Here is a 20,298-nt window from a genome sequence, read left to right on the forward strand (position 1 = left end):
GTTCAGCCGAATAATTTGGTCATGCAAACGATGAACAAGATCGGACTCATCGTTAGCCGAAGTGTTCAAAGAAGGATCGGTGCGAGAAGAAGATGGAGGAATCTGCAGCACAACTTTGACTTCAGAAAAGCATTGGTAGAAACTCCCATCGGGAGCATTGCACATATATTACATTCGAAAAAAAGTAGCGGTACTGGCAACAGAGCCAGTACGAAACATGCCTAGATTATATCAAGGTCTAGTTACAGCAATAGAGCGAGAAGTTTAATCATGAGGGAGCCGATGATGAGCCAGGAGCAGCTTCAGGCGCGGGTTTGGTCTTCGCTTCGTCAACCAATTTGAGAAGATGATTGGCGCATTTCACCACCGATTGTTTATAGGGATCAAGATCAACTAGGCAGTTGTTCTCATCTACGGGCAGCGCATTAGATAACTTTTCTAATTCAGAGCCTAACCCATGGCCCATCAGCAGTTGAAAAGTAAGGACTGCTCCAAACAATCGGGAGCGCCGCTTCAATACCTCTATAGGCTCAGAAGGGTCGATGGAGAAAGCATCTGTCATCTCGCCAAGGGTCTTGTCTTGCTTTATCTTCGGGAATATCATCGAGAACAACCTCGACAGTGCTCCCTTGGTCTCTTGCAGCAGCCCAAGAACTTGGATATTGGCATCAGTGGCAAGGGAGAGCGCATCAGACATTGAGTCCTCCCGAAGCTTGCGTGCTCGATTGATAGGCACGTCGGCAGCAGCTGAGAAGTGATGGATAAGCAAACCAAAGGATAGTATCATAGAAATATTTTACACTCGAGCATGAAGGAACTTACCAAGCAAGTTCGTGATAGACTCGCGGAGGGCGCCTTCCTTTTTGTCAGCAGCGGCAGCAACTTCGTGTCTGGCATCATCCTCATCCTTCATCTTCTGCTTCTTTAGTTCATCCTTCAGCAGGATCTTTTCATTCTGGGCTTCGGCTGCGAGACTGTTAACCTCCAGCACTTGATCAGCCGAAAATTTGACGGTCTTCTGAAGCTGAGCATTCTCAGATTGCAGGCGAGTAAATTGATCAGCAAAATCTGCCACAGCGTCAACCGTGGCATAGATTGGCTGCAAGGAGGAGGTCAAGAAAAAAAATCAGTCAGATATGGAAATCCACAGTGAAAGAAGGGAGCCAAGTTAAACAAATCACTTACATGGTCGCGGGCAGCTGGTGGAACGGGAGTGTTGCCAGAAGGATTGACCTTCGACACTGGGATCTTCACCACGACTGTCCTTGAAGGCGGCGTCGGTTCAGCAGGCGAAGGATTTGACTCCTTGGCGGACTCGGATTTTCCGGAGAATAACTTAGCCCTCTTTGCGAGAGGAACATCATCGTCATCGTCAGAGCTGCTTGAAAAGCAAGGATGTTCAGCATGAAGAAAGCTAGTAACGAAGAGGAAAATAGATACTCACAGGTCCAAGTCATCCTCGACAGCAAAAAAGCCTGTCGAACTTTTCGCAGCAGGGGGAGGCGATGCAGTTTCGTCGGCATCATTATCTTGCCCGCTAGGACTCGATTCAGCCGTTGTGATCAGGTCCTTGTTTATCCTCTTGCACCACCTGCTCCTAGTGAGAGCATCATCCTCGGGGGCTTCGTTCTCCTGGACGTCGCTGTCCTCAAGGACGTGCTGAGCATCCTCGGTCTCCTCGGAGTCATCGTCGTCATCCTCTGGTCCACACCACTTTCGGGTGTGGGAGGATAACATTGAGCCACGGTGGAGGCCTGCCGACAGGTGAGGAATTAGTGAAAGATTGAAGAATAGCACAATATAAATAATCGAAATGCAGCAAAGGTTACCTCAGTCGGAAGGTGTTTGAGATCATATGGAGAGCGGGCCGAAGTCAGGACAATGATGTCCTTCATGCTGTAGCAAGTAAGACGCCACACTTTGTCGTGGAGATCATCATCCGACAGGTCGGCAGAGCTTACTCTCGACTTGTCCTCCTTCCCAGTGTACATCCACATCTGGTGAGGCCGGGACATCAGTGGCTGCACCCGATGTCTCAGGAACACTGAGACTACTTTGGTGCCGCACATCGTCAAGCCTCCCGCTGTCAACACCCGGATTTTTAAGTCCAGATGCCTATTATGCCATTCATCGCAATCCCAGGAATATTGTTTTTGCGAGACATAATAGATTGATATCACAACACATCATTCATTACAACACATAATCGTCTTACAACAAAGGATCACATGATCCAGGTCTTAATACATCATAGTGGATCCAGAGATCCTATTACAAAACACATAGCGGAAGCGAAGTAGCGGTCTTGTTCATCTGTTCCACAGGCAACTGTTGACATCAGGAGTGGTCCTAGTTGTCGTAGACGTCTTGCTGTCCATCTTCCTCGTACTGTTGTTCCTCTTCATAGTCTGGCCATTGGAATAGCCAGGGACAAAGCCATGAGTACTTTAAAGTACTCGCAAACTAATACTAGTGTAAGCACTATCAATTTTTAGTAATGGGGTGCTAAGCTCTAAGTTTATTTGCAGAAAGCCAATTTTAGTTCACAAACATTTAGTAAAAGCCTCTTCATTTGCTAACTAACTTAAGTGGGAACATTAGTGTCATTCCCACAACTCTGTTGTAATTCAAGTCAAATTCACCATTCACCTTTCAAGTTCAAGTCACAAGTCATATGTCACATTTTTTAAAATGGTCTGATGATGGAACAGTATGGCCTTTCCAACCGTCCTTAACCGTGGACGCGGCTATTCGAATAGGTTTACACTCTGCAGAGGTTGCACACTTGTGCCACAACATTTGATTACATCCGTGAGGAATAACCCTGAATAATCGTAACTCAGTACGCGGATCATCAACCATAACCTTTCACTTACATATCCTATTATAGGCACCTCTCCCCACGAGCTTGGCCTCCCAGTGAAGACAAATGGTCAGCCTGGGAACTGCACAGGGCTTGGGCCGGACATTCACCTCATCTTTAACGTCGTTTCTTTTGTTGTGGAGGCAGCTTTCGGCATAACCCCGATGACGCTTGTTTAGAGGGAACCCGTACTAAGACACATAAACTTCCAGTTAAGCCCTACCCATAATCAGGTATTGTGGGGGTACTTGTAAATTGGAATGGTATCGCATCCGAACCCAACCATCAGTTTTTGTAAAGTTCACCGTGTCATTCACAAGTCATATTCACCTTCAAAATCTTTCAATAGAATGACTCATCATTCCAAGGTTTTCAAAGTCATTGGTTTTCACATGTTCCCATCTAGAGTAGTCACTTTTATTTCTTAGCACTAGCAACTAGTCATGAGGGGTGCTAACTAGCTTGTATTACTCTAGGCTAAATTTGATGTTCTTGTTCTACTCTATATATATCCTGACCAAGTGAATCATGAATCAAAAAGTAAACCTTGAAAATCAAAATCAAAAGCTTGTAAGGTAAAAACTTGGGATGGGATCATGAAGCATAAAGTAAATTGTGATGGTGCCTTGCTCTTGTAGAGCTTTGCACTAGGTTAACTTGCAAGAATATTAGCTTGCAAGAGTAGCGCTTGCATTGGTGTTAGCTTGCCTTGGTTGGTGTATTGATCAGAATGTTCCTCCTTCTTCTCCGTAGATGTTCTCGTCGTCCCCTTCATAGCCTTCGGTACTAGCGTCTATAAATGAATACGATGTACACAATCACCAAACAAAACTTAAAGGCTAGACTAAGCACACACATGAGTCACACAAGCTAGGCTAGCATCACAACCTTATTGTTATTTTGGTTGACTTTGTTTTCTGCTTAAGAAAAATAATTTCCTCTCATTACAAATATTAATTAAGGTTTCTATTTAATTCTTTGGACAAATAATTTCCTCTCATTGAATCTTGTTAAGATTTAATCTCCTCATATGATAATATATGAACTCATGTTGACCAAGGTCAACACTTCATAATTATCATTTGGGAAAATGATTTAAATGAGGTGATGCACCTCATGCAATTTAATCCTAACATGGTAATGATTTAATGTCCTCAAATAATTCATTATGATATCAATTAGACCATAGTCACTACCTCATGTTGATTTACTTGAGACAAAGATTTAAATGAGAAGAATACATCTCATATGATTTAATACATAGTTTTGAAATAATTTAAATACTACTATTGAAATGATTTAATATTCTCAAGAAGAACATATGGGGTCATGAATACAAATATCATCACCTCACCTTGCATCACTTGAGAATGTGATTTAAATTAGGTGCTACTCCTCATAGATTTAAAATCCTAAATTTGGGAATAATTTAAAGGGATTTCTATTTTCGTGCCCTCAGGTCCTTAGTTGTACTCAGTTTTCCCCAGCTCCTTAGTTTTTCCTCAGTTTTCTCCAAGCCCTTGTTTGAAACCCGCAGAAGCAGCTCAGACGGCAGGATTCCCGTTTAGTTGACCGTTCTGTCACGTGTGGGGCCGCGTCGTATGGGGCCGGTAGAAAGGGACCGCGTGGGACAGGACGAGACCGCGTTTGGTTGCGCACGTGAGCAGGAGCTGGGTTCTGTCTCTCTCGGCCCCAAATTGGCATTATTAAGAGCACCTTTTTCCCCTCTTTTCTCTCTATCCTTTTCACCAAATAAGTATCAAATCTAGAGAAGTTTGCATTTCTGTCTTTCTTCAATTATTTGTACCTTTTGGCCCTCGTTGTTTGCCCAATATGGCAGCAAATCTAGTAGGGATCCAGGGTAATGTACGATAAATTCACAATCATAGTAAATCGAGAAAACAAAGTAGGGCCAACAAAATATAGTAGAATAGGGATAGATAATAGGGATCCCTCCCTAGATAATAAGCTGCATACACAGCAGCCAACATAGTAACAGGTTCTAGGTTCTTCACAGCACCATCATACAAACAACATAACAACAAGGGATCCCTAACTAACAACAAAGGGATCCCAACAACAAAATGGGAGGCAGCAAGAAGACACGTCCAGGACTCCGCCTACCCCATCTGGCTCTCCCTCCACTTGTTGCTGCTGCTCCCCTTGGGAGCCTTGGGCTTGAGCGGAGGCATGCGCCCGGCGGAGATCTCCACCCGCTGCATGCTGCGGAGGTGCATGCCGAGCGCCCTGTGCTTGGCGCGGAAGGAGTAGACGTTCACCGTCATGCCGACCTTGGGGAAGGTGTTGCTGATGTTCTCAGCATGCGTGACGAGGCAGTTGAAGTCCATGCCGCCGAGTCTCCTAGTGCAGAAGGGGCACCTGTAGACACCCTTGGCGAAGTAGGAGATGTACTGGCCGACCTGAAGCCTCCGCAGCACCTGGCGAGTCTTGACGTCCTCCTCCTCGTCGTCGCTGCCGACGTCGCTGCCAGACATCTGATCCATATCAAACAGAAACTATGAGTGAATGAGTTGCAACGATGATGAACGTGCATGATAACAAAGTTAGGAAAAACAGAGTCTGCCTCAGTTAGAGTGGGCACGATTATATATCTATAGGGAAGGTGTAAGCGAACCAAAGCTCATGCACAACAGATTTGTACACAACAATGGTTCACTGAACCCTCCCTGTAAAAATTTGTGCCCAACGATTCATCATAGGCAAAGAAATAGATTCCAGATCTGAACTTGAACACATTCCAGATTATTTGCAAAATTAAACGGTTGATATCTTTCGATTAGTGCATAAAATAACTGATTGAGATCCCATGATTACTTGCATAAATTAACTGATTGAGATCCAATTATTACTTGCATAAACTAACCGAACGGCCGAACCCCAAATCTTAAAGGAAATCAAGAAGTGATCAAAACAAAATGGAATAAAATCGGCGCAAATATTAGCCCAATGCTCATCCATCTACAGATCCATCTACACCAGCAAAAATAGGGTTCAAAAAGGAATGGGGAACAAAAAAGGAAGCAAACCGTAGCTACCTCGCTCCATGGGTCCTCCAGGAAGGTGTCGTAGGGGTTCGGGGGCGGGACGTACGGCACCGGCTCATAGGGGTCATATCCCGGCGGGATCTGACCACCACCGGCGGCAGCAGCCTCCGATGCACCGACGGAGGCGGCGGCGACATCCATTGAGGGGACGGCGTCGAAGAGGGAGGCATCGCGCTTGGAGCCGACGGGGCCGTGGACGATGGGATTGGCATTCTCCTTGTCCATCTCGCCGGCAGAGGAGAGGGAGAGGGAGAGGGAGAGGGTTTTTTGCTTTGGAGAAGATGATGGGACGTGAGAGAGGCGTCGTTGCGTGGGCGAGTGAGAGTGACAGAGATAGTGGGAGGAGGCGTCTATAAAGGCGAGGGGTGGTTAATGCGACCCGCGTCCTACGCGTCCACCGCTGCACGTCTGCACGTCTTGGACTGCTGCAATGCGACACGCGTCCACGATTGCACGTCTTCGACTTCTGCACCGCGACCCGCGTCTATGCGTCAACAATTGCACGTCTTCCATTTCTGCACCGCAACACGCGTCCTCAAGTCTAACCCTGGAAATTTAGATATACTCAGATATAACCTCGAGTCATATACTAGCATTTTTTGTGTGCTCAGTTTTCCCCTTGAGTGCTAATACTGGCTAGTGCAATATGCTCAGTTTTACCCTCAAGTGGCTGGTCAACAGACAGTCAACAAATGGGATTAACTAGTTAAATGAGTCATTTAATGTGCAAAAAATTCCGAAAAATAGTGGCACATACTCATGGAGTCTTTACCACAAATTTCCAGTTCTCAAAACATAGATAAGTCATAGATAAATCAAGTTTTACCACAAATTGCCACTTCTCAAAGGCCTTCTCAAATCACCTAGTAGCTATGAAGGTGCATGGTTTTCCACAATAAGCCCTTCCCAAAACAGCTTTCCCCAAAACATACTTTATCTAAATAAGGCCACAATTCTCACACTCATGTATATTTGTATTGCAAATAGTTTGAGATAGGCCAAGATGGGTTTGATTGTACAAAACACACATTTTCCATTTTTTAAATCTCATATTTGAATCCCTTAGTCTGTTTATTACGCAGGTGCCCTTGGTTTCTTGATACTACTCAGTTTTGCCCTCTCCCTCCACAAATTCTCGCAGACGTGCAACATTGCCCTGATTGGTCTAGCCCATGTCACGCGGATCGTGCCCGCCGACCGTTGATCGTATGATCTAACGGGCAGGATAACCCCTCTCTCTCTCTGTCGGCGGTTACCTTCCACTCTCTAAGTATGCTAAAGGGCGGTTTTCTGTATTCATTTTCACGCGCTAAAAATTATAAACTCTTTTAGGCATTACTTTTCACGCAAAAAATGAGAAACCATCACCGATTTGTTGTAGCCATTAATTTTCACGCAAAAAATGATAAACCATCACCAATTTGTTGTAGCCATTAATTTTCACGCAAAAAATGATAAACCATCACCGATTTGTTGTAGCCATTAATTTTCACACAAAAAATGATAAACCATCACCGATTTGTTGTAGCCATTAATTTTCACGCAAAAAATGATAAACCATCACCGATTTGTTGTAGCCATTAATTTTCACGAAAAAAATGATAAACCATCACCGATTTGTTGTAGCCATTACTTTTCACGCAAAAAATCTACCTATCTTTGTATAGAAGATCGTCTGTATGATTTTTTAGCTCATTTAGTGAAGGTAGAAAAAAATCCCTTTTGAGAAGGTCGAAAAAACCTAACTTGTTACAAAAGCTTGTTTCAGTGAGACCTAACAAAATTTGGCATACATGATGCCATATCTATAACAACAAGGAATATCTAAAAGGGAAAGTTTCACAAAATTTGAAATTTAGGGCGAAAATGATGCCATACATGATGCCATAACTTGTTACAAAATCTGAAAATCAATTGGGTATTATAAAGGGAAATAAAAAGTTCGAAAAATGTAAAAACGAAACCATCTATCTATTTATGTATAGAAGATCAGCTGTATGAAATTTGAGGTCATTTAGAGAATGTAGAAAAAATCACCTTGTTAGAAAAGCTGGTTTCAGTGAGACGAAACAGCATGCGTTTAAGCAAACTGATTTTTTCGAACATCTCCAAATGACCCCAAATTTGCCATACGTGTAACAACAAGGAACCCTATCTAAAAAGTGTCAAAAAAGTTTGCCCAACCGTATAGCTCTATCAAAAAGAACCTCACCATGGTGCTAGTATAATTTTGGGCTTAGTTACAAACTTTCGTTACCTAACCTTCAACACGAAACTTGTTTCAAATCACTTTTGGCGTACAAGAAACAAATCCCACCTTGATTCGAGCACCACAGGCTCCAAACGATGCCGATGCCGATATCGGCATGGTCAGAACGACTATGCTCGCCGCCACTGCTAGGTCACCGTCGGGATGCACCGTCAATCCCATCCCCTCATTCGATCACTGACACACCAGAGATACCGCCGAGGCCAATCCCGAACGTACATGCTGATGCCAATGCCGAACATGCATGCACGCCGCTGTGGGCACGGCCACGCCGCCCCGCTATGCTGGACGCCACAGACCACCGCGAGGTCTTTCCCTTCGCCACCACACTCTTCTAGCACCCATCTATACACGCCAGAAAGGAGAGACACTAGTTTTCTCTACATTGCTCGCATTCGTGTCGGACACGGTCAGTCAAAGTTTTGAGGTAGTCGTCGATATCGTCGACCATTTCTTCTCTTCTTTGCATGGTTAAACGCGTCTAGTTCATATCTATCTAATGCGTCTGGTCTCGCCTCATGCAGTTCTTTGTGGACGTCGATCTCATCTCGGCACCCCGCAGGCCACCTCCTCCGTGCCATCGCTGTAGAGCTCCGTTTAAAAATCTATTCCTACCCGTGTATTGCCCATTGTATCAGCGCCGTGGCCCACTTGTCATTCGATATACTGAAGCCCCACTCGTGCGTGTTTTGGTCAGGGATACACCGATACGTACGGTCAAACAAAGATGGATGGTCTGACGTGTCTTTGCGGGCTCTACGTGGCCCCACTAGTCACAAGATAACGGTCAACCGTCGGGCAACCGACCGTTACATCACGTGTGATGGTTTCAGTCAAAGGCTAGGGTAAAACTGAGGAAAAACTAAGGAGCTGGGGAAAACTGAGCACAACTAAGGACCCGAGGGCACGAAAATAGAAATCCCTAATTTAAATGGGCTAGTATTGACTACATAGCCAATTTTTTATTCTATCCCATGATCATATGAAGCAACCCTATCATATTTTTACATAAACAATTAGAGTATTTGAAATATGAATTATGAGAATTTGAATCACCCCAAAAGTCATCCTGGTTGATTTTATAAATTTATTTGAATTCTGAAAACTCTCTGTCTTGTTATTTTTATTATTTAAATTCTACAATAGATCTTGATGTGAATCCAGTGGGGTTGGATAGAACATTTCATGAGCTTTCCAAATATATAACATTAGTCAAATTTGGTTTGGTAGATTTGAAATCATTTGATTTTTAGTAAAGCATCTGCAAGTAATTTGACTGAAAGATTTAAATCGAATTCAAATTAACTGGGCTTAGGCGGGAAACGGTATTGGGCCAGGGAGAGGTTTAAACGGGCCAGCCCAGTGAACTGCCACGCGGGACGCGAGGGAGCTGACAGCGGGGTCCACTGTCAGCCTCTTTTTCTTTTCCCCGAAACGGTACGCTGCGGCTGTCGTTGGATTAAAAGGGAATCTGACGGCTGTGGGTCGTCCCCGTCCACGAGTTGAGCTCGCCGGAGACCAAACCCTACTGGCGGCCAGGGGGTCGCGATGGGAGGCTTACCGGTGTCCAGCGAGGTCGGCGAGGCGGGCAAACGACGTTGTCGACGAAGGCGAGTCGAAGGAGGGTCGCGGCGGCTCCAGGGGTGTTCAGGATCGTTGGCTTCGTCGAGCTGCTGCAGTGGCGGACTCTGGCCAAATTACGGCGGTGTGGTGGCTAATGTGGTGCAGCAAGAGGTCGAGGAGAGCGAGTGAGAAGAGGGGAGGCTGTTGATGTGCTGAAATTGTCCAGGGGCGTGCTCCTTTTATAGGGTCGAGACGAGGCCGAGGCGGAGCGGGGCAGGTCATGGCGGCGATGGAGCTAGGGATCGCGAGAGGTCAGCGGGGTGGTTGCGCACTGTGGGCAACGTCGAGGCGGTCCTACCGTGCGTCATGGCGCAGCAAACGGAGGACGGGAGAGTGGTGGCGACGTCATGTACTGGCGCGGTCACCGGCGGAGGACGGCGACGAGAGCGTCGGCTACAGGGCGAGTGCAGGCCAGAGAGCTTGTCTATGGGTAGCTGACGTCGAGGGGAGTGAGAAGGTGAGAGGAGAGGGCAGGAGATGGTCGGAGTCAACGAGGCAGGTGAGTGCTCTAGCGTGTCCAGTGACGTGTCGGTGCGCGCTCTGGCATGTCCTGGCACGTCTGGGCACGTCACGTTCTGTGCGTTGGCGTGCTCGTCTTCGGCAGGGAAGGTACAGGAAGGTGTAGGGGAGTGAGGGTGAGCCAGTAGACAAGGTGAGCATGACCAGAGAGGGTTGGAGAGGGATTGGGCATGGTGAGTGCCATGATGGCCGGCATGGACTTGTCCTTGAAGTTTTCATGCATGAGCAAAGGTTTATGATTCTTGGCTTTGTTCTCTGGGTGTAAGGAGGAGCTGGTGGTGACATAGGCTTGCTGGTGGAGGCTCAAACATGTTGGGTAAAAGGGGGTATGGAGTTGGTGGATTATTGCACACAAGGTGTTTGATGATATGGCCGCAAGAAAAATAGTTTCGAATTTTTGAATGAATTTTGGTGGGTTGTAATCATGTAATCACAAAATGGGTATGATCTTAGTTTTGCTTTATGGTTGCAACTTTGCTTGATCACCATTTGAATTTGAGCAAGAATTTGCAGGGGTTGTTTCGGGCAAAGTTGTTCACCTTGATGTTGTCTTGGATGAGGTGCAAAGAGTTGGCATAGTTTAGTTTTAAAATCTTCCAAACTAGAGGCTCAAAGAGGGCATCAGGCTAAGATTGTCAATTTTGACCATTAGTGCATGTGAGCTCATTTTGAATTCAAATTTGATTTGATTTGAGTTTCTTTGATTCCAAAAGTGTTTATAAGTGTTTAGTAACCATCTCCAACCAATGGTGCAAGCCAAAAGGGTCTAGGTCAAAGATTTGCAAAATTGGCCATAGCCACATATGTGTATTTCCTATTTTTATTTCCTTTTCTTTTTCTTTGGTCAAAGGGCGTGGTTTTGGATTCATGGAGGGTTAGATTAGGTTTAGGAAGGGTAGTAAACCATTGGAGCCAAGTTTAATGGCATAGGTCAAAATTTGGTATTGTGGCTATGTGCCACATATACCTCTATGCAAGTTTTATTTTATTTTGGTTTCACATGGGATTTAGTTGATAAACCCTAGGTTAGTTTTGTGGAGGTGTTGCAAACCTTCTAATAAGATTAGAACATAGCATGGTTGATTATTTACAATTATATCCATAGGCTTACATATGCTTTTCTTTTTAATTGAAATTCTTTTTATTTATTTCATATTGGATGGTGACAAGAGGGGTGAGGTTTAGGGTTTTGGAATATTTCAAGGTAGTTCACATAAGCATCATGGTAATAACTCAATTATCAAGCACAAGTATTATGCATAGCACCTTATTCAGAAAAGTTTTTGTTGGTTCTCATTTTTGGAAAAAGGGAAATTCATTTTCTCTTTGTTTTAAAATTTGGGACGTTACAAACCCTTCCCCCTTAAACAAATCTCGTCCCGAGATTTTAAGAAAAGTTAGGTTCCTAAGAGAGATTGAGAAATTGGATTAATAGGAAAACATACTTGGCATGGCCTGAGGTGCTTCCTGGGTTTCGGTGGCATTCATGCGGTAGTAACGACCGTTGCGGTTGTTCGGGTAGTTTGGGGCAAACTTCCTTCCAGTTGCGACACAGCGCTGCTGCTGGGCAGGTGCAGTGGTATTGGGGGCAGTCTTGGCAAGCTTCTTGGGGCACTCATTGGAGTAGTGACCTTGGATTCCACATTCATAGCAGGTCATAGTTGACTTGTCTCCTGAGGTAAGGGGCACAGCATTGCTTCCAGTCCTTGGGGCATTGTTGGCGGCTTTCATCGGGCACTTATTAGAGTAATGACCAGTAAAACCACAGTCATAGCAAGTCACGGTGGACTTGCCTCTGGGGGCGTGGTGGGGTATTGGGATGAGCTGCTCCAGTGATGCTATCCTCACGCGGAGGCGAGCAATGACGTAGTCCTTCTTGGCGTGCTGATGGCGAAGTGCCTTTCGCTCCATTGCAAGGATGTTGATGGTGTTAGTCATCTTGGCGTGCTCAAGGTGCATCTGGTTGGCCTGGGACGGGAGTTGTTGCGGGTAGGAGGGGCCATCTGAACAATGAGGTAGATCATAAGATAAGAGGGAAATTTCTATGGTTTGTTTGGGTTAAGTTTAAAAAGTTCAAAACTTGAAAACTTGAGTAGTGTTGAGGGGGTAAAACCAACAACACTTTTTCATTCATACCAAACCATCACCCATTACAAAACTAACACACCGTTGGTTTTAAGAACCATTCATTCGTTCTACGATACCAGGGACAGGATACCAAACTCACACTTAGTGCTCTCTTGCTACGAGTTTACGCAAGTGCTCTAGTGACACTACTCTTCATCTGGAATGGCGGTTTCTTCGTCTTCATAGGCGAGATGCTTGTCATTGGTATAAGGCACAGATGTTGTCCAAATCCTTGCGGGTCTTGTGCAGTATGAAGTCAAGGTGTGCAAAATTTCATGGAGCAGTACAAAGAAAATTAGAGCATGTCTTTTTGAAAAGATCTTAAGGATAAGAGTGCGAATAAGTTTTCAGAAATACCCTTTTAAAAAGGATCTCAAGGATGAGGGTGAGAATAAATTTTCAGAAATCATCTTTTTGAAAAGATTTCAAGGATAAGAGGGAGAATAATTTTTTATAAATATTCACTTTTTTTGTTTTGAAACTAAGTTTTTCAGACGTCCATTCTAACTAGGGTCTCCTAAGGTCAAACAATGGCTCTGATACCAACTTGTCAACACCCGGATTTTTAAGTCCAGATGCCTATTATGCCATTCATCGCAATCCCAAGAATATTGTTTTTGTTAGACATAATAGATTGATATCACAACACATCATTCATTACAACACATAATCGTCTTACAACAAAGGATCACATGATCCAGGTCTTAATACATCATAGTGGATCCAGAGATCCTATTACAAAACACATAGCGGAAGCGAAGTAGCGGTTTTGTTCATCTGTTCCACAGCCAACTGTTGACGTCAGGAGTGGTCCTAGTTGTCGTAGATGTCCTGCTGTCCATCTTCCTCGTACTGTTGTTCCTCTTCATAGTCTGGCCATTGGAATAGCCAGGGACAAAGCCATGAGTACTTTAAAGTACTCGCAAACTAATACTAGTGTAAGCACTATCAATTTTTAGTAATGGGGTGCTAAGCTCTAAGTTTATTTGCAGAAAGCCAATTTTAGTTCACAAACATTTAGTAAAAGCCTCTTCATTTGCTAACTAACTTAAGTGGGAACATTAGTGTCATTCTCACAACTCTGTTGTAACTCAAGTCAAATTCACCATTCACCTTTCAAGTTCAAGTCACAAGTCATATATCACATTTTTGAAAATGGTCTGATGACGGAACAGTATGGCCTTTCCAACCGTCCTTAACCGTGGACGCGGCTATTCGAATAGGTTTACACTCTGCAGAGGTTGCACACTTGTGCCACAACATTTGATTACATCCGTCAGGAATAACCCTGAATAATCGTAGCTCAGTACGCGGATCATCAACCATAACCTTTCACTTACATATCCTAGTATAGGCACCTCTCCCCATGAGCTTGGCCTCCCAGTGAAGACAAACGGTCAGCCTGGGAACTGCACAGGGCTTGGGCCGGACATTCACCTCATCTTTAACGTCATTTCTTTTGTTGTGGAGGCAGCTTTCGGCATAACCCCAATGACGCTTGTTTAGAGGGAACCCATATTAAGACACATAAACTTCCAGTTAAGCCCTACCCATAATCAGGTATTGTGGGGGTACTTGTAAATTGGAATGGTATCGCATCCGAACCCCACCATCAGTTTTTGTAAAGTTCACCGTGTCATTCACAAGTCATATTCACCTTCAAAATCTTTCAATACAATGACTCATCATTCCAAGGTTTTCAAAGTCATTGGTTTTCACATGTTCCCATCTAGAGTAGTCACTTTTATTTCTTAGCACTAGCAACTAGTCATGAGGGGTGCTAACTAGCTTGTATTACTCTAGGCTAAATTTGATGTTCTTGTTCTACTCTATATCTAGACCAAGTGAATCATGAATCAAGAAGTAAACCTTGAAAATCAAAATCAAAAGCTTGTAAGGTAAAAACTTGGGATGGGATCATGAAGCATAAAGTAAATTGTGATGGTGCCTTGCTCTTGTGGAGCTTTGCACTAGGTCAACTTGCAAGAATATTAGCTTGCAAGAGTAGCGCTTGCATTGGTGTTAGCTTGCCTTGGTTGGTGTATTGATCAGAATGTTCCTCCTTCTTCTCCGTAGATGTTATCGTCGTCCCCTTCGTAGCCTTCGGTACTAGCGTCTATAAATGAATACGATGTACACAATCACCAAACAAAACTTAAAGGCTAGACTAAGCACACACATGAGTCACACAAGCTAGGCTAGTATCACAACCTTATTGTTATTTTGGTTGACTTTGTTTTCTTCTGATGAAAAATAATTTCCTCTCATTACAAATATTAATTAAGGTTTCTATTTAATTCTTTGGAAAAATAATTTCCTCTCATTGAATCTTGTTAAGATTTAATCTCCTCATATGACAATATATGAACTCATGTTGACCAAGGTCAACACTTCATAATTATCATTTGGGAAAATGATTTAAATGAGGTGATGCACCTCATGCAATTTAATCCTAACATGGTAATGATTTAATGTCCTCAAATAATTCAATATGAGATCAATTAGACCATAGTCACTACCTCATGTTGATTTACTTGAGACAAAGATTTAAATGAGAAGAATACATCTCATATGATTTAATACATAGTTTTGAAATAATTTAAATACTACTATTGAAATGATTTAATATTCTCAAGAAGAACATATGGGGTCATGAATACAAATATCATCACCTCACCTTGCATCACTTGAGAATGTGATTTAAATGAGGTGCTACTCCTCATAGATTTAAAATCCTAAATTTGGGAATAATTTAAATGGGCTAGTATTGACTACATAGCAAATTTTTGATTCTAGCCCATGATCATATGAAGCAACCCTATCATATTTTTACATAAACAATTAGAGTATTTGAAATGTGAATTATGGGAATTTGAATCACCCCAAAAGTCATCATGGTTGATTTTATAAATTTATTTGAATTCTCAAAACTCTCCGCCTTGTTATTTTTATTATTTAAATTCTACAATAGATCTTGATGTGAATCCAGTGGGGTTGGATAGAAAATTTCATGAGCTTTCCAAATATATAACATTGGTCAAATTTGGTTTGCTAGATTTGAAATCATTTGATTTTTAGTAAAGCATCTGCAAGTAATTTGACTAAAAGGTTTAAATCGAATTCAAATTAACTGGGCTTAGGCGGGAAACGGTATTGGGCCAGGGAGAGGTTTAAACGGGACAGCCCAGTGAACTGCCACGCGGGATGCGAGGGGCCTGACGGCGGGGTCCACTGTCAGCCTCCTTTTCTTTTCCCCGAAACGGTACGCTGCGGCTGCCATTGGATTAAAAGGGAATCGGACGGCTGTGGGTCGTCCCCGTCCACGAGTTGATCTCGCAAGAGACCAAACCCTACCGGCGGCCAGGGGGTCGCGATGGGAGGCTTACCGGCGTCCAGCGAGGTCGGCGAGGCGGGAAAACGACGTCTTCGACGAAGGCGAGTCGAAGGAGGGTCGCGGCGGCTCCAAGGGTGCTCGGGATCGTCGGCTTCATCGAGCTGCTGCAGTGGCGGACTCCGGCCAAATTGCGGCGGCGTGGTGGCTAATGTGGTGCAGCAAGAGGTCGAGGAGAGCGAGTGAGAAGAGGGGAGGCCGTTGATGTGCTGAAATCGTCCAGGGGCGTGCTCCTTTTATAGGGTCAAGACGAGGCCAAGGCGAAGCGGGGCAGGTCATGGCGGCGATGGAGCTAGGGATCGCGAGAGGTCAGTGGGGTGGTTGCGCACTGTGGGCGACATCGAGGCGGTCCTACCGTGCGTCACGGCGCAGCAAACGGAGGACGGAAGAGTGGTGGCGACGTCATGTACTGGCGCGGTCACCGGCGGAGGACGGCGATGAGAGCGTCGGCTACAGGGAGAGCGCAGGCCAGAGAGCTTGTCTATGGGGTAGCTAATGTCGAGGGGAGTGAGCAGGTCAGAGGAGAGGGAAGGAGATGGTCGGAGTCAACGAGGCAGGTGCGTGCTCTGGCGTGTCCAGTGACGTGCCGGTGCGCGCTCTGGCATGTCCTGGCACGTCTGGGCACGTCACGTTCTGTGCGTTGGCGTGCTCGTCTTTGGCCAGGGAATGTACAGGCAGGTGTAGGGGAGTGAAGGTGAGCCAGTAGACAAGGTGAGCATGACCAGAGAGGGTTGGAGAGGGATTGGGCATGGTGAGTGCCATGATGGCCGGCATGGACTTGTCCTTGAAGTTTTCATGCATGAGCAAAGGTTTATGATGCTTGGCTTTGTTCTCTGGGTATAAGGAGGAGTGGTGGTGACATAGGTTTGCTGGTGGAGGCTCAAACATGTTGGGTAAAAGGGGGTATGGAGTTGGTGGATTATTGCACACAAGGTGTTTGATGATATGGTCGCAAGAAAAATAGTTTCGAATTTTTGAATGAATTTTGGTGGGTTGTAATCATATAATAATTGAATTCTACTGGTGGTGGTGGTGGTCAAATTTGAGTTGATTTGCAAAATCACAAAATGGGTATGATCTTAGTTTTGCTTTATGGTTGCAACTTTGCTTGATCACCATTTGAATTTGAGCAAGAATTTGCAGGGGTTGTTTTGGGCAAAGTTGTTCACCTTGATGTTGTCTTGGATGAGGTGCAAAGAGTTGGCATAGTTTAGTTTTAAAATCTTCCAAACCAGAGGCTCAAAGAGGGCATCAGGCTAAGATTGTCAATTTTGACCATTAGTGCATGTGAGCTCATTTTGAATTCAAATTTGATTTGATTTGAGTTTCTTTGATTCCAAAAGTGTTTATAAGTGTTTAGTAACCATCTCCAACCAATGGTGCAAGCCAAAAGGGTCTAGGTCAAAGATTTGCAAAATTGGCCATAGCCACATATGTGTATTTCCTGTTTTTGTTTCCTTTTCTTTTTCTTTGGTCAAAGGGCATGGTTTTGGATTCATGGAGGGTTAGATTAGGTTTAGGAAGGGTAGTAAACCATTGGAGCCAAGTTTGATGGCATAGGTCAAAATTTGGTATTGTGGCTATGTGCCACATATGCCTCTATGCAAGTTTTATTTTATTTTGGTTTCACATGGGATTTAGTTGATAAACCCTAGGTTAGTTTTGTGGAGGTGTTGGAAACCTTATAATAATATTAGAACATAGCATGGTTGATTATTTGCAATTATAGCCATAGGCTTACATATGCTTTTCTTTTTAATTTAAATTCTTTTTATTTATTTCATATTGGATGGTGACAAGAGGGGTGAAGTTTAGGGTTTTGGAATATTTCAAGGCAGTTCACATAACCATCATGGTAATAACACAATTATCAAGCACAAGTATTATGCATAGCACCTTATTCAGAAAAGTTTTTGTTGGTTCTCATTTTTGGAAAAAGGGAAATTCATTTTCTCTTTGTTTTAAAATTTGGGATGTTACACCCGCGTTCTTTAGGTCAACAACCTGTTCGAACAGCTTGTCGGCTATAGCGCTTTCATCAGGAGACAGGGTGTTTCGCCAAGATTTCTTCGGCTGAGCCACCAAGACATCTTTGAACGAAGGAAGGTTGGAACGCTGCCCAGATACTGGAGTGTCGTGCAGGTAGAACCATTTGTGACGCCAGCCCTGAACAGATTCTTTCATCGGGAAGTTGAAGTAATCAACCTCCTTTCTAACAACGAAGCCAACGCCACCGACGACGGGGGGGCCATTGTTGTCATTGTGACACTTGACATAAAAGATTTTCCTCCAAAGACTCCAGTGGGGATCGATGCCGAGGAAATCCTCGCAAACAGTGATGAAGATGGAAAGATGGAGGACAACAGTGATGAAGATGGAAAGATGGAGGATGGAATTTGGGGTCAGCTGCCAGAGCTGGATCCCATAGAAAAAAAAGAAGGGAACAAAGAAATTCGTGGGCAGGAAGAGAAAGCCCGCGGAACAGAAAGGCGACGAACATAACACTAAAGCCCTTTGGGGCTTTGGGCGAGAGGCTGGACCTGGAAGACGAATGTCATCGTCGGACGAGGAGATGAGGCTGAGGGTGCGCAGCTTGTTCACCTCGCGGTTGGAAATGGTAGAGGCGCCCCAATCGCGGCTGACCTTGGTTGCGCCTGAGGCGCTGGCGCTCTTCTTCTTGCCCATGGCATCCGGAGCTCTTGAGAGAAGGAACAGAGGTGAAAAGAAAGGCTGGGGAAGAAGATGAGCAGTGTGGAAACGTAAAAAATGAAAACAATGGGAAAGCTCCCTATTTATATCAAGAGATTGATGGGAAATCGTGGCCATAACTCCAAAACCATCGTGGGAGGTGGACGAGATCTAGTCGTACACGTGTCGCTCTAAAGAGGATGGAACCGGCGGCCCATTATTCCCACAATGTGCGGAAATCGAGGAGGCGCCTCGGTCAATGCGCATGCACTAGTCAATTCCTAAAAGCTGCCTGCGCAGAACTACGGTGGGCCCGTTAGGTCACGTCTTGTCAATCAAACCATAGCAGTGGTTACGTCATCAGTGACGTCATGAAGATCGCCGGAAGCATCCGAGGAGAAACCAAAACCGTCGGGTGGTCAACTTGAGTCTACGCACGGATTGCAAGCATCCGCACCTAGACTCGGGGGATACTCCCATTAGGAGCGCTGAACGCGCACCCGATAAACGTGAACTCGAAGTTTTTTCTGCAAAGAAGGGCGTGAAGAAATATTTGAAGAAAAGGACGGAATGCTCAGCTCGAGTCTGCACCCGGTGACAAGTGCCCGTGCCCAGACTCGGGGGCTACTCCCATCGGGAGCGCTGGGCGCGCAACCGATAAACTTTTTTGCACTCCAGGATCATGCCCGGGGACTTGATTCTGTGTAGGGTAACGTTGTTTTGCCATCGGCAGTTAACCAGCAAAGCTGGGCACGTTACTCAATATCCTTTACGCGTTAAACCTTACTGAAAAAATACAAGCCCCGATACAAACGTATCGGATGACCTATGAAGACCTGTAGAAAACTTCGGCAAAAGAAGACATTCGAGTGGCACAACTTGAGTCTACGTACGGATTGCAAGCATCCTTACCTAGACTCGGGGGCTACTCCCATCGGGAGCGCTGGACGCGCACCCGGTAGAAGAAGATGATGCTATTACAAGATGGACGAGAACTGTCAAGAGAGAAGATCATTTGGTGGAGGCATGCTTTAGTCTCTACCCGAAATATCTTCGGCTAGACACTCGGGGGCTACTGACGTGGGCATTACCCTTCGGGTAACTGTTATTGCCCTATCCCGTACGGCCCAACTTGAGGCCCATGAAGACACCCGATGGCAAGGTGGGCCACTATGGCGGTGCCGAAGAAGATTCCTTGAAGAGCAAGACGAAGAGGAACCGAACAAGGAAAGTTTAGAGCTAGGTTTTTCATACCCTAGTCGTACCCGGACAAATCTCTTGAGACCTGGCCCCCTATATAAGTGCCAGGAGAGGGGCTGCCGAGGGACACAATCAATTAGCAACTTTAGCCACCGCAAGACTTGAGCTAGGTCCACGTAGCACTTAGCATCTCGACGAAACCACAGCCGAAACCTTCGGCACCCCATTGTAACCCGATATTTTCATAATCAGGATCAGACAGACAGGACGTAAGGGTTTTACCTCATCGAGGGCCCCGAACCTAGGTAAATCACTCTCCCTGCTTGTCTGTTAACCGATGTCTCGTGTCAGCCTACAGGATTCCATCAACCCTAAGCCCCAATCGGAGGGCATTGCCGAGGAGTACCCTCGACACAAGGACTCGACGACCTGGACCCGCAAGGAATATCAACTTGGACTACAAGGAAAGAAGACTCCAATACGAATCCTACTAGGACTCTTGTAAACCCTAGCTTGGCTGATATATAAAGCCAGGCAGGGACACCCCTTAGGG

The sequence above is a fragment of the Lolium perenne genome, chromosome 1 (assembly GCF_019359855.2).
Source record: "Lolium perenne isolate Kyuss_39 chromosome 1, Kyuss_2.0, whole genome shotgun sequence".
NCBI lineage: Eukaryota > Viridiplantae > Streptophyta > Magnoliopsida > Poales > Poaceae > Lolium > Lolium perenne.